Source organism: Triticum aestivum, chromosome 6A (genome assembly GCF_018294505.1).
Source record: "Triticum aestivum cultivar Chinese Spring chromosome 6A, IWGSC CS RefSeq v2.1, whole genome shotgun sequence".
NCBI lineage: Eukaryota > Viridiplantae > Streptophyta > Magnoliopsida > Poales > Poaceae > Triticum > Triticum aestivum.
Window position 1 is genome coordinate 165379914 of NC_057809.1, and position 15480 is coordinate 165395393.

At 45.2% G+C, this 15480-nt stretch overlaps 1 pseudogene; it reads left to right on the plus strand.

The window, feature by feature from the left end:
- Positions 1-2125: 2125 nt before the first annotated feature.
- LOC123130515 (cytosolic sulfotransferase 10-like) lies at positions 2126-4195 on the plus strand (annotated as a pseudogene).
- The last annotated feature ends 11285 nt before the right edge of the window (positions 4196-15480 follow it).

Consider the following 15480-nt stretch of genomic DNA (forward strand, 5'->3'; position numbering starts at 1 on the left):
TGTTTTTATTTTTCCTTCTCTCTTTTTCCTTGTTAGGTATTTCTTTCTATTTTCTCTTCTTTTATTCATTTTCAAATAATGAATTGTTTTCATTTTGTGAACCTTTGGAGATTAGTGAGCTTGTCTTCAAATTCGCTAACATATTTAAATTTTGTGAACATTTTATAAAATTGGCAAATGTTCTAAATCTGCAAAAAAAAATCAAATCTTCGAGTTTTAAAAAAATTTGTGAACATTTTAAAATTCTGAGACCTATTTTTCATATCTTTGAACTTTTTTTCAGAACAATTATTTGCCAAAATTCTTCCAAAAAATAAAGTTTAAATGCAACTTAACAAAATGCTTTCCTGTGTCCACCAATCCAAAAGAAGTACAATGTCACTCATTGAAACGGGAAAAGAAGCTCCGAGCTTAGACTAAACTGACAATATTTTTGGTAAATTAGTTCGATGCTTCTGCTTGTGGAGCTACATAAATGGAGTACTGAAGAAAAATCTATTTTAGTTTTTATACAAACCAACTGATGCCAGCAAGTGTAAAATTTGTTTTTACTGTATTCTGCACAATATACTAGAAAAAAGTCCATTTACACCCCCCCCCCCCCCCCCCCGCGCGTCTGATGGATCAATCTGAGTCAAGGAAAGGGCCTGAACTGTCGAAGGGGAAGAGGATGGCAGTTGGCAAAGCTGAATGCACCATGCCTGATGAAAACACTGTACAAACTACTCAGCCCAGAAACAAGGTCCTAACTGCAAAATTTAGATTTTCACAACAGATGAATATGTTAGTGCTTAATTCTCTCTTCTAGGTTTAGACTGATGCTTAATTTAGATCAGAAGTGGCAACAAAAGACTAGCTACAACCCCCTATACGCAAGTAGCAGAAGTGCCCCCACAAGTTATTTGTAGGTTGCATCCCAGAACCACTTTTTTTTTTTCATTTTCAGAATGGTACCAATCAAAATGCGTCCAATAGCGAGCAAGAAGCTAATAGCTCTAAGAAGAAGAAACAAGTCAGAAGCATTAAGAAGTAGCGCAGTATCTGATAATTTTGAGGCTTTAGGTTTTCATATACTATAGTTGTTGAGCTGCTGGCTCCTTTTGTTAATTGTGCACTATTGAGTGAATCTGCAACAGCAAACACAGTAATTCAGTTAGCCAATGTTTACCTGCTCATGACCCTGCATTGCGGTTTGCTGGTCAACATGCAGAGTTGGATCATAATATTCAACAGAAAAAACTTTATAACCAGAAGCGAAGGCAGGTTAGATAGAGTTAGTAAATTTTCTTCCAGATAGAAGAGGGCAGTGCATGCAATTTGTGGAGAGGGATTCTAACATGAAACAAACGTACATTCGAGCAAAATCCATTTTCACATTTACAGCATTTAGCAACAGGAACAATATTGTGTTGAGCAACAAAAATAGGATTTTCTTGAGCTCTTTTATGGTGTGCATTTCTCACATTATTTGGCCTTTTTCTTGGCAAAACTCTTGCCTGAATTTTTCTTCCTCCCATTAAAACCTAGCACTTTGGATAGCCGTTCGAAAAAAGGAAATAAACAGCAATCTTCACGTCATGAAGCAAAAGATAGAGTTTGTTTACTGAGGAAATAAGCTGGGTGGAAAAATAGTGGGTCACTTTTGCAGAAAACATGAATGAAAAACTAGTAGATGTGTGTGTTTGTGCCTTCAATTTTGTTATAACCAATTAGTTTTTCTAGCTCTCCTCGAGTGAATTTTGTAGCTATAAGCCTTTATAATTTTTAACTCATGTGTGATGTGTCGTCAGTTAAATCATGTCTCTCAACTGTCAGTTTTCTTGTTTGTGTGCTTTGTACCTAAATTTATGAAATCTGAATGCCCTTATGTGCTGTGCATGAGCTATTTTGCTCAGGTAGGTACCAGCTAGTGCGCGTATCCGTTAGGCTCATACATACGGCGTGAGCCAGCAAATTCAGAAGAAAAGTACGCACAATTGCCAGCAATTGATGTTTATCTTATCGTCAGCACCGCCCGTGCTGACGTGCACGCGGAGCAGCCTACCGATCGAACTACCTCGCGTGGCGGGGCATCGTTATCTAGCTGCTGCTTATACAAGGCCACAGCCACAGTACAACTCACGCACCACCATCAACACACCCGGACGCATGCATGCACAACGGCGCTATCCATGGCTGCCTCTGCCGCCGACGACATTGCCGAGCTTGCGATCACCTCGCTTCTCCTCAACACGCGGTTCCGCCCGTTCCATCTGAGGCAGTACGACGGGTTCTGGCTCCTGGAGGAGTTCCTCATGGACGTTCCCGCCGTCCACTCGGTCTTCGAGCCGAGGCCGTCGGACGTCCTCCTTCGCAAAGTGCGGCACCACCTGGCTCAAGGCTATCGTCTTCGCCACGCGCAACCGGGCCGAGCACCCGCCATGTGACCTCAACCACCCTCTCCGCCATGGCAACCCCACGATGTCGTCAGGTACCTGGAGATGGCGTTCGCGCAGTCAACGGACGACAGTGGAGCAGGCGATGCGTTTGCGGCGCTCCCTTCGCCACGCGTGGTCGCCACACACCTTCCCTACTCTCTCCTGCCACGGCGCATCACCGCGGAGGAGTCCGGCTGCCGGATCGTGTACATCTGCCGGAACCCAAAGGATGCGTTCGTCTCCTCGTGGTTCTTCGCCAAGAAGGGGGCGGCCACCGTTGCACGAGCACGAGCACGAGCCGACAAGGACATGGACATGCAGCTGCAGCAGCAGCCGCCGTACACATTCGAGGAGGCGTTCGAACTGTTCTGCGATGGCATATGCGTCTGCGGCCCGCAATGGCGTCACGAGATGGGCTACTGGGAGATGAGGAGGAAGCGGCCGGAGAAGGTGCTCTTCCTCCGGTATGAGGAGATGCTCCGGGACCCGTGAGCAATGTGAAGAAGCTGGCGGAGTTCATGGCGGCCATGGCATCAATCGATGAATCAGCTTCACCAGGAAAACAATTGTCGAGCATTCAAAGTCAACTACTCCGATCCAAATTACAAGAAAACTACTAGTTCAGTAATGATATCATGAATAGCCACAGGTGCAACCTACTGGCTACTGCACTACATCACAGATGTTAATCTCGCTTGAAAGCTTCAGGATGGACGCGGTAGGGATCAGCGAGGATCGACGCGGTGGGGGTCGGCGGGGCGGGGCAGTACATCTCCTCTTAGCTTCTCCCAGCTTCATGTAAGCGATCTTCTTGCCGGCAGCATTGGTCGTTGGCAGCGACGGTGGCGGAGCAGAGCGTTTCTTTCCAAGCGCTTCCTTCGGAGCGTTCGCCGGATTGACGGCGGCAGGGCCGTTTGAGATGGAAGTGATCAGCGCGGATCGGCATGCTGACGGAGCGGCGGAGGACTTGTCGGGAATTCTCCCGCTCGCTACGCCGGAAACCTTCATGGTGGACGAGGTCAGGGTCCTCATCATCCGCGGGGCAAGGGGCCTCTTCGGAGCTTCTCCCAGGTCCAAGTAAGCGATCTTCTTGCCGGCAGCATTGGTTGTGGCGATTCTGGCGAACGGGATGAGCGCGGGTCAGTGCGGCGGCGGCGGCGGCAGCGGAGCAGAGTGTTTGTTTGCTACCCCTCCATTCGTAGCCTTGGTCCGGTTCATGATGACAGCGCCGTTTGACGTGGAGGAGATCAGCGCCGATTGGCGTGACAACGGCGAGGGCGACGCAACGGACTTCCTCGCAACTCTCTCCTTGGCCGCGTTGAGGACCGTCCTGCGGCGCTCGAGGTCACGACGGATCTGATCGCACAACGCCAAGGAAGAGCACTGCGCCATGAGAGCGGGCGTGCTAAAGGCTGCGCGGAGGAACGAGACGAGGGCTCGGCGAGGGTGTTTCTTGTGTTGCGCGTGCCCTGAGGGAGCCACCCCTAGGCTTATATCCAGCGGAAGGTCGCTGAGATGGAGTCGGATTCGAAGAGGGAAGCGTGCATGTCAAGCACTGCGTCACCGAGTTGAGTTGCAAATCCTCATCTTGGAGCGATGCGTATGCTTTTTTTCTTTTCTTGAGATAAGAGCGATGGGTATGTGGTTCGTGGCGTTCGGCCGCCGTGCGCTGCAAGTCGTGGGCTTAGATTAGGCCCAATACCGTCGCTGCGTGAACCGTATAAACCACCAGCCGACCTCTTTCTATTAGCGATTATATTTTTCCAATGAAGATAGCCATCCAGAGTCAGCCATAGCAACGAACGTATATGCATACATATAGAACATTTTTTGCACGAAATCTAACAACTTGAAAGGCGGCCAATTTCCTTCTCACATCAGTCGGCTATTTGCTATTCAGTCGACTATTTTTTTTCCTGAGGGACACACACTCACGATGGACTTTTGTATTCGCCAGTTGCCTAAAAACAATTTTTGTAATGATATGCTCACTGCCTGGTACACGGGCCTGGTAAGGGTGTTTGAGGATGTTGAGACTTGAGGAGTATCGTCGGTTATTTTTTTAAAATAAGGCAAAAGATTTGCCATTTCATTAAATAAGATAAGAAACAAGTTTTAGAACAAAGCCGCAAAGCGGCGATAATAAAAGAAAGAATTACTCTCGCGGCATTACAATACCCAACTGTTTCGCACTGGCCAAAACCCAAAAAAGACACCTTCTCTTTAATCTTGGAAATGAGAACCATCGAAGGGACGGCATTGCGTTCGGTCCAAATTTCCTATGAGATGAGCATCATCAGAGAGGCTAGCGCCTTGGGAGATCCAACCCGAGTGTGTATGTTATTGGTCCATCAATCTCTCACCGAGGCCCTCGTCGCCCAGGTGGCCGTGTTGACATGGTGCAATCCAAGTCACGGAATAATATCATTCCACACCCGAAGAGTGAATCAGCATTGGAAGACGAGATGACATAGCCCGATCAGAGATCTTGTATTTCCACCGGAGTGCATAAGCTCGTCGTTGAAGTTGTCTATACCAACCGCCTTTATCCGTCTACCGATGCCTCGATAGCTGTATCTCTGGAGGAGACAACGAAAGACAAAGACATTGCATACCTCCTGCCTCCCGCTACTATCGCACCATCTCCGATCCAACAACAACATGCTAAACTTGACACCTCCGCCAGAGTCGTCGTGCATCATCTGCCGGTAGCAGGCAGGACTTGACGTCTCCGTATAAGATGTCGTGCATAGCATCTGCCGGTGGCTTCACCTGCCGACGACAGGTACCGCCCGACAACTCCAAGAGAGGCTCATGTGTCACCTACCGAGCCGCATCGAACCCGGTCTGTTGATGGAGGTGACGTCCCATACCGCCACCAGCCTCAAAAGGCCGTCACCATCTCGAGATCCGGACTCCGAGTCGCCCACACGACCCCGGAGTCCGCCGCCGTTGATGAAGAGGGGCCGCCGCCCCGATTCCGGGCGCTACAGGGAGGACCCATCGTCGCGCCAGCTACTATCGTCATCCATACAACAGCCACCGCCGCCGCGATCCCGCATCAAGCGCCATCGATGCCGGAGGAAGCTCCGGCCGCCACGCGCGTCCTGCAATGAGCCCGGACACGGGATCCCATGATCCGCCGCCACCGGCATCGCCACAAGGACCCACCACCTGGCCCGTCATCCCCGGTCATTTACCTTTATATAGCCATTTATCTTTATATATTGTACAAAAACAGTTTTCAAACTAGGTGAACATATTGTTATATTGTGTTTTCTTAAATCTCATAGATATATTTTTAAATCATGCGAACATTTATCTTTAAATGTCACGGGCATTATTTTGAATGACAGGAACCTTTTTCCAAAATTATATGTACATTTTTCTACATTGTATTTTTTTTTGGAATGTGACGAACATAATTTTTTACATTGTGTAAACACTTCTTTACAGATATCATTAACCTTTTTGTCACATTATAGTTTTTGGATAGTATCAACATTTTCTAAAAGTTACGTGGACATTATTTTAGCACTGCATGAACTGTTTTTGAATGTATGATGAATGCTTTAAAAAATGAGTAAATTAATTTCTAATATACAATCATTTAGAGTATTTCCAATATATCATGTAAGAACAAAATATTTCCACTTTATAAACAAAAGAAAAACAACAATAATCAAACTAGAGGTTACCCTGGGGCGAGTGCATGCTCTGTCTTTGCAGCATGCCAGACAACGACACAGAGGGGTCGAAGCGACTGGGCCGGACCACCGGGCGCAAAGTGAGTTGTTTCTTTTTTGTAGCAGGCCACATGGAAATCCAAAAAAAGGACGATCAAGCAAGGAATCCTTACCTAATAATAAAGCGCCAAGTGCTTTTTGCCGAACGTCGTCAACAATTTTGCATGAAAGTCCCTTTGTTCATCAGAATTCAACCAGTGGTTCTATTTTTAAGTGGCTAATCCAAAAAACGATTTGTTCTTACAAAAAGGACCTTGCTGGGCCTAGCGAGCTAAGTGGCCCATGCGGTGGATGAATGGGTGCTTCTGTCAGCCATCCTCCTCCCAGGCAAGAGGCGGCGCTTGGTTGGTGGTCTGGGCGGTGGATTCGGCGGCAGGGCGGACGGATCGAGGCGGAGGAACACGAGGCCGGCGGAGAGGTGCTGGGCCGAAGGTGGGGCGAGCTCCAAGGCGGCCCATGCGGTGGATGAATGGGCGCTCCTCTCGGTCCTCCTCCTCTTGATCGTAGGACAGGCAGGTGGCGCTTGGTTGGTGGTCTGGGCGGTGGATCTGGTGGCGGGGTGGACAGACCGAGCCGGAGGAGCACAAGGATGGTGGAGAGTTGGCGGGCCGGAGGCGGGGCAAGCTCCAAGGCGGCGGGGTTGTTCCATGGCGACTCCGTTCCCTAGAGAAAAAAAGATTAGAAATAGAGAGGAGAAGAAGATGAAGGGAAAAACCGAGAGAGAGAAAACTTACCCCTTCGATCACGAGGACATGATGGTTAAATTAAAAACTAACCAACTTGTTTCGTAAATCACTCAATCAACCACTAATTCGCGTACATGCGCCCACCGGAGGTGGAGCGCATGGGCGATCTTGGATGACTGCAGCAAGTGGAAGGTGTCGGCAACAGGAGGCTCGTGCCAACAAACACGATGGGAATGGCACACAACAGCGCACGGCTCAGCATGGCTGGAGAACGTTATCAGTGTTCGTAGTGCTGAAGGAAACATGCCCTAAAGGCAATAATAAAGTTGTTATTTATATTTCCTTATATCATGATAAATGTTTATTATTCATGCTAGAATTGTATTAACCGGAAACTTAGTACATGTGTGAATACATAGACAAACAGAGTGTCACTAGTTTGCCTCTACTTGACTAGCTCGTTGAATCAATGATGGTTATGTTTCCTAACCATAGACATGAGTTGTCATTTGATTAACAGGATCACATCATTAGAGAATGATTTGATTGACTTGGCCCATCCGTTAGCTTAGCATGATGATCGTTTAGTTTGTTGTTGTTGCTTTCTCCATGACTTATACATGTTCCAATGACTATGAGATCATGCAACTCCCGAATACCGGAGGAACACTTTGTGTGCTACCAAACGTCACAACGTAACTAGGTGATTATAAAGGTGCTCTACAAGTGTCTCCAATGGTGTTTGTTGAGTTGGCATAGATCGAGATTAGGATTTGTCACTCCGATTGTCGGAGAGGTATCTCTGGGCCCTCTCGGTAATGCACATCAATATAAGCCTTGCAAGCAATGTAGCTAATGAGTTAGTTCCAGGATGTAGCATTACGGAATGAATAAAGAGAATTGCCAGTAACGAGATTGAACTAGGTATTGACATACCGACGATCGAATCTCGGGCAAGTAACATACCAATGACAAAGGGAACAGCGTATATCGTTATGCGGTTTGACCTATAAAGATCTTCATAGAATATGTGGGAGCCAATATGAACATCCAGGTTCTACTATTGGTTATTGACCGGAGACGTGTCTCGGTCATGTCTACATAGTTCTCGAACCCGTAGGGTCTGCACGCTTAATGTTCGATGATGATCGGTATTATGAGTTTATGTTTTTTGATGAACCGAAGGTAGTTCGGAGTCCCATATTTGATCACGGACATAAGGAGGAGTCTCAAAATGGTCGAGACGTAAAGATCGATATATTGGAAGCCTATGTTTGGATATCAGAATGGTTCCGGATGAGTTCGGGCATTTTCCGGAGTACCAAGAGGTTACCGGAACCCCCCGGGGAGTATATGGGCCTTATTGGGATTTAGGGGAAAGAGAGAGGGGCTTCCTACGGCAGGCCGCTCGCCCCCCAAGGCCTAGTCCGAATGGGACTAGGGGGGAGGGGCGGCGCCCCCTCCTTCCTTCTCTTCTCTCCTTCCCTTCCTTGTCTCCTACTCCTATTTGGAAAAGGGGGAATCCTACTCCCGGTGGGAGTAGGATTCCCTAGGGCGCGCCATAGTAGAGGGCTAGCCCTCCCCCTCCTCCACTCCTTTATATATGGGGGAGGGGGCACCCCATAGACACACAAGTTGATCATTGATCTCTTAGCCGTGTACGGTGCCCCCCTCCACCATAATCTCGGTCATATCGTAGCGGTGCTTAGGCGAAGCCCTGTTCCGGTAGTATCATGATACGTCTCCAACGTATCTATAATTTTTGATTGTTCCATTGTATTATATTATCTAGTTTGGATGTTTATGGGCTTTATTATGCATTTTTATATTATTTTTGGGACTAACCTATTAACCCAGAGCCAGTGCCAGTTTCTGTTTTTTACTTGTTTTAGAGTATCACAGAAAAGGAAAATCAAACGGAGTCCAATTGACTTGAAACTTCACGAAACTTATTTTTGGACCAGCAGAAGCCCATGGAGTATCGGATTTGGACCAGGAGAGTCCCGGCCTACCCACGAGGGTGGGGGGCGCGCCCCCTGCCTCGTGGACAGCCCAGAGGTCCACCGACGTACTTCTTCCTCCCATATATACCCATATACCCTAAAAACTTCGAGGAGCACAATAGATCGGAAGTTCCACCGCCAAAAGCCTTCGTAGTCACCGAAAACCGATCTAGACCCGTTCTGGCACCCTGCCGGAGGGGGGGACCCTCACCAATGGCCATCTTCATCATCCCGACGCTCTCCATGACGAGGAGGGAGTAGTTCTCCCTCGGGGCTGAGGGTATGTACCAGTAGCTATGTGTTTGATCTCTCTCTCTCTCTCTCTCTCTCTCGTGTTCTTGAGGTGGTGCGATCTTGATGTATCACGAGCTTTGCCATTATAGTTGTATCTTATCATGTTTATCCCCCCTCTACTCTCTTGTAATGGATTGAGTTTTCCCTTTGAAGTTATCTTATCGGATTGAGTCTTTAGGGATTTGAGAACACTTGATGTATGTCTTGCGTGGGATACCCGCGGTGACAATGGGGTATTCTATTGATCCACTTGATGTATGTTTTGGTGATCAACTTGTGGGTTCCGCCCATGAACCTATGCATAGGGGTTGGCACACGTTTTCGTCTTGACTCTCCGGTAGAATCTTTGGGGCACTCTTTGAAGTTCTTTGTGTTGGTTTGAATAGATGAATCTGAGATTGTGTGAGGCATATCGTATAATCATACCCACGGATACTTGAGGTGACATTGGAGTATCTAGGTGACATTAGGGTTTTGGTTGATTTGTGTCTTAAGGTGTTATCCTAGTACGAACTCTATGATAGATCGATCAGAAATGATAACTTTGAGGTGGTTTCATACCCTACCATAATCTCTTCGTTTGTTCTCCTCTATTAGTGACTTTGGAGTGACTCTTTGTTGCATGTTGAGGGATAGTTATATGATCCAATTATGTTATTATTGTTGAGAGGACTTGCACTAGTGAAAGTATGAACCCTAGGCCTTATTTCATAGCATTGCAATACCGTTTACGCTCACTTTTACCATTAGTTACCTTGCTGTTTTTATATTTTCAGATTACAAAAACCTATATCTATCATCCATATTGCACTTGTATCACCATCTCTTCACCGAACTAGTGCACCTATACAATTTACCATTGTACTGGATGTGTTGGGGACACAAGAGACTCTTTGTTATTTGGTTGCAGGGTTGTTTGAGAGAGACCATCTTCATCCTATGCTCCTACGGATTGATAAACCTTAGGTCATCCACTTGAGGGAAATTTTCTACAGTCCTACAAACCTCTGCACTTGGAGGCCCAACAACATCTACAAGAAGAAGGTTGTGTAATAGACATCATATCATCATCACCGACATCACGCCGTCGTGCTGACGAAGCTCTCCCTCGACACTCTGCTGGATCGTGTGTTCATGGGATGTCACCGAGCTGAACGTGTGCAGATTGCGGAGGTGCCGTACCTTTGGTGCTAGGATCGATCGATCGTGAAGACGTACAACTACATCAACCGCGTTGTCATAACGCTTCCGCTTACGGTCTACGAGGGTACGTGGACAACACTCTTCCCTCTCGTTGCTATGCATCACCATGATCTTGCGTGTGCGTAGGAATTTTTTTGAAATTACTGTGTTCCCCAATAGTGGCATCCGAGCCAGATTTATGCGTAGATGTTATATGAACAAGTAGAACACAAAGGAGTCGTGGGCGTGGGTATATACATATTGCTTGCCGTCACTAGTTGATTCTTGATTCAGCAGCATTGTTGGATGAAGCTGCCCCGACCGACATTACACGTATGCTTACGCGAGACTGGTTCTACCGACATGCTTCGCACACAGGTGGCTGGTGGGTGTCAGTTTCTCCAACTTTAGTTCAATCGGATTCAATGAACAGAGTTCTTTCTGAAGATAAAAAAGCAATCACTATACCGCGTTGTGGTTTCTGATGCGTAGGTAAGAACGGTTCTTGCTCAGCCCGTAGCAGCCACGTAAAACTTGCAACAACAAAGTAGAGGACGTCTAACTTGTTTTTGTAGGGCATGTTGTGATGTGATATGGTCAAGACATGATGCTAAATTTTATTGTATGAGATGATCATGTTTTGTAACACAGTTATTGGCAACTGGCAGGAGCCATATGGTTGTCCCTTTATTGTATGAAATGCAATCTCCATGTAATTGCTTTACTTTATCACTAAGCGGTAGCAATAGTCATAGAAGCAATAGTTGGCGAGACAACAACGATGCTTAGATGGAGATCAAGGTGTCAAGCAGGTGACGATGGTGATCATGACAGTGCTTTGGAGATGGAGATCAAAGGCCCAAGATGTTGATGGCCATATCATATCACTTATATTGATTGCATGTGATGTTTATCCTTTATGCATCTTATTTTGCTTAGTTCGACTGTAGCATTATAAGATGATCTCTCACTAAATTTCAAGGTATAAGTGTTCTCCCTGAGTATGCACCGTTGCTATAGTTCGTCGTGCCGAGACACCACGTGATGATCGGGTGTGATAAGCTCTACATTCACATACAACGGGTGCAAGCCAGTTTTGCACACACAGCATACTCGGTTAAACTTGACGAGCCTAGCATATGCAGATATGGCCTCGGAACACTGAGACCGAAAGGTCGAGTGTGAACCATATAGTAGATATGATCAACATAGTGATGTTCACCATTGAAAAATACTCCATCTCACATGATGATCGGACATGGTTTAGTTGATATGGATCACGTGATCACTTAGATGATTAGAGAGATGTCTATCTAAGTGGGGGTTCTTAAGTAATTTGATTAATTGAACTTCAATTTATCATGAACCTAGTAAATGATAGTATTTTGCATGTCTATGTTGTTGTAGATAGATGGCCCGTGTTGTTGTTCCATTGAATTTTAATGCGTTCCTAGAGAAAGCTAAGTTGAAAGTTGATGGTAGCAACTACACGGACTGGGTCCGTAACTTGAGGATTATCCTCATTGCTGCAGAGAAGAATTACATCCTGGAAGCACCGCTAGGTGACAAACATGTTGCAGGAGCAACGCCAGATGTTGTGAACACCTGGCAGAGCAAAGCTGATCACTACTCAATAGTTCAGTGTGCCTTGCTTTACGGCTTAGAACCGGGACTTCAACGAAGTTTTGAGCGTCATGGAGCATATGAGATGTTCCAGGAGTTGAAGTTAATATTTCAAGCAAATGCCTGGATTGAGAGATATGAAGTCTCCAATAAGTTCTACAGCTGCAAGATGGAGGAGAATAGTTCTGTCAGTGAACATATACTCAGAATGTCTGGGTACCACAACTACTTGACTCAACTGGGAGTTAATATTCCTGATGATAGTTTCATTGACAGAGTTCTTCAATCACTGCCATCAAGCTACAAGAGCTTCATGATGAACTATAATATGTAAGGGATGGATAAGACGATTCCTGAGCTCTTCGCAATGCTACAGGCTACGGAGGTAGAAATCAAGAAGGAGCATCAAGTGTTGCTGGTCAACAAGACCACCAGTTTCAAGAAAAAGGGTAAAGGGGAGAAGGGGAACTTCAAAAAGAACAACAAGCCAGTTGCTGCTCAAGTGAAGAAACCCAAGTCTGGACCTAAGTCTAAGACTGAGTGCTTCTACTGCAAAGGAACTGGTCACTGGAAGCGAAACTGCCCCATGTATTTGGTGGAGAAGAAGGATGGCAAAGTAAAAGGTATATTTGATATACATGTTATTGATGTGTACCTTACTAATGCTCGCAATAGTGCCTAGGTATTTGATACAGGTTCAGTTGCTAACATTTGCAACTCGAATCAGGGGCTACGGATTAAGCGAAGATTGGCTAAGGACGAGGTGACGATGCGCGTGGGAAATGGTTCCAAAGTCGATGTGATCGCCGTCGGCACGCTACCTCTACATCTACCTTCGAGATTAGTTTTTGACCTAAGTAATTATTATTTGGTGCCAGCGTTGAGCATGAACATTATATCTGGATCTTGTTTGATGTGAGACAGTTATTCATTTAAATTAGAGAATAATGGTTGTTCTATTTATATGAGTAATATCTATTATGGTCATGCACCCTTGATGAGTGGTCTATTTTTACTAAATCTTGATAGTAGTGACAGACATGTTCATAGTACTGAAGCCAAAAGATGCAGAGTTGATAATGATAGTGCAACTTATTTGTGGCATTGCCGTTTAGGTCATATTGGTGTAAAGCGCATGAAGAAACTCCATTTTGATGGACTTTTGGAATCACTTGATTATGAATCACTTGGTACTTGCGAACCATGCCTCATGGACAAGATGACTAAAACTTCGTAATCCGGAACAATGGAGCGAGCAATAGAGTTATTGGAAATCATACATACTGATGTATGTGGTCCAATGAATGTTGAGGCTCGTGGCCGATATCGTTATTTTCTCACCTTCACAGATGATTTAAGCAGATATGGGTCTATCTACTTAATGAAACATAAGTCTGAAACATTTGAAAAGTTCAAAGAATTTCAGAGTTAAGTTGAAAATCATCGTAACAAGAAAATAAAGTTTCTACAATCTGATCGTGGAGGAGAATATTTGAGTTATGAGTTTGGTCTACATTTGAAACAATGCGGAACAGTTTCGCAACTCACGCCACCTGGAACACCACAACGTAATGGTGTGTCTGAACGTCGTAACCGCACTTTATTAGATATGGTGCGATCTATGCTGTCTCTCACTGATTTACCGTTATCGTTTTGGGGTTATGCTTTAGAGACGGCTGCATTCACATTAAATAGGGCACCATCTAAATCTGTTGAGACGACACCTTATGAACTGTGGTTTGGAAAGAAACCCAAGTTGTCATTTCTTAAAGTTTGGGGTTGCGATGCTTATGTGAAAAAGCTTCAACCTGATAAGCTCGAACCCAAATCGGAGAAATGTGTCTTCATAGGATACCCAAAGGAGACTGTTGGGTACACCTTCTATCATAGATCCGAAGGCAAGATATTCATTGCTAAGAATGGATCCTTTCTAGAGAAGGAGTTTCTCTTGAAAGAAGTGAGTGGGAGGAAAGTAGAACTTAACGAGGTAATTGTACCTTCTCCCTTATTGGAAAGTAGTTCATCACTGAAATCAGTTCCAGTGATTCCTACACCAGTAAGTGAGGAAGCTAACATGATGGTCATGAAACTTATGATCAAGTTACTACCGAACCTCGTAGGTCAACCAGAATAAGATCCACACCAGAGTGGTATGGTAATCCAGTTCTGGAAGTCATGTTACTCGACCATGATGAACCTACGAACTATGAGGAAGCGATGATGAGCCCAGATTCCGCAAAATGGCTTGAGGCCATGAAATCTGAGATGGGATCCATGTATGAGAACAAAGTATGGACTTTGGTTGACTTGCCCGATGATCGGCAGGCCATAGAAAATAAATGGATCTTCAAGAAGAAGACTGACGCTGACGGTAATGTTACTGTCTACAAAGCTCGACTTGTTGTGAAAGGTTTTCGACAAGTTCAAGGAGTTGAATACTATGAGACCTTCTCACCCGTAGTGATGCTTAAGTTCGTCCGAATCATGTTAGCAATTGCCGCATTTTATGATTATGAAATTTGGCAAATGGATGTCAAAACTGCATTCCTTAATTTATATCTTAAAAAAGAGTTGTATATGATGCAAACAAAAGGTTTTGTCGATCCAAAAGGTGCTAACAAAGTGTGCAAGCTCCAGCGATCCATTTATGGACTGGCGAAAGCCTCTCGGAGTTTGAATATACGCTTTGATAGTGTGATCAAAGCATATGGTTTTATACAGACTTTTGGAGAAGTCTGTATTTACAAGAAAGTGAGTGAGAGCTGTGTAGAATTTCTGATATTATATGTGGATGACATATTGCTGATCGGAAATGATACTGAATTTCTGAATAGCATAAAAGGATACTTGAATAAGAATTTTTCAATGAAAGACCTCGGTGAAGCTACTTATATATTGGGCATCAAGATCTATAGAGATAGATCAAGACGCTTAATTGGACTTTCACAAAGCACATACCTTGATAAAGTTTTGAAGAAGTTCAAAATGGATCAAGCAAAGAAAGGGTTCTTGCCTGTATTACAAGGTGTGAAGTTGAGTCAGACTCAATGCCCAACCACTGCAGAAGATAGAGAGAAAATGGAAGGTGTTCCCTATGCTTCAGCCATAGGCTCTATCTTGTATGCAATGCCGTGTACCAGACCTGATGTGTGCCTTGCTATCAGTCTAGCAGGGAGGGACCAAAGTAATCCAGGAGTGGATCACTGGACAGTGGCCAAGAACATCCTGAAATACCTGAAAAGAACTAAGGATAAGTTTCTCGTATATGGAGGTGAAAAAGAGCTCGTCGTAAACGGTTACGTCGATGCAAGCTTTGACACTGATCCAGATGACTCTAAGTCACAAACCGGATATGTGTTTTTATTAAATGGTGGAGCTGTCAGTTGGTGCAGTTCCAAGCAGAGCGTCATGGCGGGATCTACGTGTGAAGCGGAGTACATAGCTGCTTTGGAAGCAACAAATGAAGGAGTTTGGATGAAGGAGTTCATATCCGATCTAGGTATCATACCTAGTGCATCGGGTCCAATGA